Source organism: Octopus bimaculoides, chromosome 10, assembly GCF_001194135.2.
Source record: "Octopus bimaculoides isolate UCB-OBI-ISO-001 chromosome 10, ASM119413v2, whole genome shotgun sequence".
Classification (NCBI taxonomy): Eukaryota; Metazoa; Mollusca; class Cephalopoda; order Octopoda; family Octopodidae; genus Octopus; species Octopus bimaculoides.
The window spans coordinates 31664695-31668912 of NC_068990.1; positions in this window are offsets into that span (position 1 = coordinate 31664695).

Below are 4218 nucleotides of genomic sequence, written 5' to 3' on the forward strand. Positions count from 1 at the left end.
TATATATACACATACATACATACATACATATATATATATATATATATATATACTCTATTATTATTAAAGCTGCAAAAAAGCTACTCAGAGTTTGACATTCCCGTTCGTCGGACAGTTCAGATTGATATATATCTATGTCTATTATATTTTATATGTATATTATATTTATGTATATCATAATACATATTTTATGTATATTATATATATGTATATGTATATTATAATATATATTTTATATGTGAGTTGGCAGAATCGTTAGCATGCTGGTCTAAATGATCAGCGACATTTCGTCTGTCATTATGTTCAAATTCTGCCGAGGTCGACTTTGCCTTTCATCTTTTCAACGGTGATGCTCCAGCATGATCGCAGCCGCACGGCTGAAACGAATAGAAAAAATATACATATTATATATGTATTATATTACATGTATATTTCATATATGTTATACATATACATATTATGTTTATATATATATATATATATGTATATGTGTATATATTACAATATATAGTATTACATATACTATATATATTATATTATATTGTATTAAATATATGTGTGTGTGTGTGTATTACATATATACCACACACAAAGAAACAGATATTTATTACATGCACACACATATATGCACGCATTCACATACACATATATCATATGGTGAGCTGAAATATAAGAGCACAGGGAAGATAAATAACGATTCTGATTACGGAAGAAAAAAAAGGTTAAAGAAATAAAAAAAATGTCACATTTGGTTTAAATACCATAAATAAAAGTTAAAGTAATTAAAGAAATATTATTTTAAGTTGCTTATTAGCTGACAATGCATGACATGTTCACAATAACAACACATTTTAATTACTGACATTATATATAGGCGGAGAAAAAATATTTTATTCTATATATTAAATAAAACAATGATCCCTACCCCCATCCATACACACACACAAAAGACAATTTATTAAAGTTTTCTTATATCTATATTTCTCTGACATTATTTTCTTAGTTTCTAATATAAATAGAAATAAAGATATACGTCCCTTTTTCGCTTTGTGTGCGTGGGGGGCGAGGTGCATACACACACATACATGAATACATGATGGCTGCTACTCGATTTCGAATCATGCCATTGCTTGATTGTTTCTCTTGAACATGAGCAGCATAGATGTTGTCATTGTGTTCTGCCTCCTGTAGGTGTTTAGACAGGGTACCAACCACGACGAGATATGCCTTACTTCCATCATGCCTGTTTTGGTTATGGCCAGCCATAGCATTCAACGCATAACAGAGATATTAAAAATGAAACTAGAAGCTTTTTACTGTGCAGAAAGGCCTTGCACAAGGTCAATCCTACTCTCTAAGCAACATATACATTAATCCGAGAAGAGCTAGACAATATCAGTGGATGCAAAAGAAGTCGCAGGTGTTACATAAGCTTTCCTTCTCCGAAACAGTTGTCAAAACAAAGGCTAAAGGTCTCTCACTCACAGCTTTTGGAGAGCTATTGACTCTACTGAGTTCATCCGCTTTTTGATAGTTTTTTCGTCCAGCGCAAACCACCTTCCTCACCAAGCAGGCTTGGTAAGATAACCAGTTAAGTTGCCGACAGCCCGACCATGCAACAGGTTGTACTGAGTTACATACTCTCAGTAGTACTAAGTGTGATCTGACTTAATATACATACGTACATACATACGTGTGTGTGTACAGTATACACATACATGCATATATAAACATATAATATGTATAACCAAAAAAAAAATGGTAATAATATATACGTATATATATAATGTATGTATATTACATATATGTGTATTTATGTGCATATATACAAAGGGAATTCCAGAAGATTTGGGGATATTTCAAAGTGCAAAAACTCTAACTCCTTCAAAGTAACATCCTCTAACTACAGTGCACTCGTAGCGTTTCAACCACTTCGCTAAGGCCCCATAGAAGTCCTCCAAAGTGAAAGTGTCCAGTACCCTTGTCACAGCCTCTTTCATCGCCAAAACGACTGTCCCTGAGGTTTTCTTTCGGCTTGTGGAGCAAAAAAAAGTCACAGGGAGTAAGATCTGGATTGTAGGGAAGGTAAGGGACAGTTCTTCAAGTAGTTGGTTACCAGGATACACGTCATTAAACACCCTGGAAGGTTGCTGACGCCCTGGGCAAGCTAGATTTCTGCGTATTTACAGATATAATGTTTTAAAATTTCACTGGGATGAAAGCAGCAAAAGTAGAAATAATGTGTTTACTGCAAAATTTAAGATAGAGAGAAAAGTTCAAACACAATGTTAAAAGTACAAAATCTTTTGTTAATATAACTAGGAGAGAGAAAGAAGAAGAAGAAGAAGAAGAAGAAGAAGAAGAAGAAGAAGAAGAAGAAGAAGAAGAAGAAGAAGAAGAAGAAGAAGAAGAAGAAGAAGAAGAAGAAGAAGAAGAAGAAGAGAGCTTATGCTTTCAACACATTTTTGCTAGAAAAACTGTGGAGGATATATGGTTGAATGTATGATTAGTGTCGTTGACCTATAAATATAAAGAATGTACTTTTGATATATATTTTTTGCTATACCCAAAGCCTTTGATAAGGTTTAACATGCAGTTTTGTTCCATAAACTCTCTGTCTATGGTATATGTGTAAAGGTCTTTAACATTATTAGGCCATTCCTTTTTGGTCATTGTGTGCGTGTGACTCGACGGTGTTACTTCTGAGTATTCTGTTAATGCTGGTGTTTCTCAAGGCTCTATTCTAGGTCCAACTCTATTTCTCCTCTACATCAATGATCTTCAATTCATCAACATTTATGCTGATGACAGCACATTTTATTCTGGTTTTCTTGGCAATCCCTCCCCGTTGAGACAGTTGGAATTTGCTGCAAGTCTTAGTGTGGATCTGTAGGCTGTTATGAAATGGGGCGAGAAGTGGCTAGTAACTTTCAACCCTAGTAAAGCAAACTCATGTCTTTGAGCGGCAAGCGGAACCCTTATCTTCCTCCCACTTACATAAGTTGTAGGTCCGAAGTATCACTTGGTGAGACAGTAAAACCACCCGAGGAAAGATTTTCTTTGGAACTGCTTGGTCTTATCTTCTCACCTGATCTCTCTTGGGCTTCTTAGAGACAATCAGTTGGTAGATCTGCTTCCACTGTTTAGATTAAAGGACACTCGAGGCCATTTTGTATCCTTAAATGTCCACAATTTGTCCTTATATGAAATACTGCAGTCACATTTGGAAAGGAATACCATTTTGTCACTTGGTTCTCCACAACCCTTGTCACATCGACGTGACGTCGTCAGTCTTAGTCTCTTCTATCGTTATTACCGCAGAGAATTACTCTCTTGAACTTTTTCTCTCAGTTCCAGATCACTTTGTGCCAACTCGTCTAACTCGAAACGCACAACATCTTCATCCACAAAGAAGGAAGTTTTTCAAAGGTTGTAGCTTTTCTCCTCGAACTGCCAGACTTTGGAACTCTCTTCCATCTCATTGCTTCCCCGCTTCTTATCATCTGAACTCTTTCAAGTCTAAAGTAAATTCATTCCTTTCGTCTTAATCTCTCCTTCTTCATAGTCGCTTACACTAAGTGACTTCTGGCTTTGTTTGGGAGTTTCTTATTTATAAATATTCTTTTATTTCATTTTATTTATTAGTTTCCCGTGCTGCCATCAATATCTACTAAATTCTCAAACTCATGACTTTACGTTCTCTAACACGTAGTGCGCCGAGCGACTATCCGAGTTCCTGGTGCCTTCAGTCGGTCCTGCTCTGCGGGTAATAAAACAAACTATTGGAGTGATTGCTGTTTCCATTGATTTGGTGCTGTAGTCATAGTAATAACAGACGAATAAACTGTGTGCAACAATAAGGCCCAGAAGAAGTAAAACATTCCTTGGTAAAGTCACAGCTGCTCATCAGCAATGCTGGTGGGAATGATATTGTCGGAAGATGCCAAAATCGTTATCTGAAGAAAACGATTGATGAAGACCGCGTACTGCTGTGCCAGATGTATGCTTCGCAAATGCGGTTCTGTGCATGTGTGTGTGGTAATGCTTAAACTAGTGGAGAAGCGCCCGACCAGCTGAGAAAGTAAAAAATAATCTTAAAGTAAAAAATCCACAAATCTTTTAAATACAGCTACCCAAGGTTTCTTGGTCAAAAAAATTTATTCTACCATGTATCAAGCTGAAAATATAACTGTTTGTCAGTTGTCTTTTGAGCAGATA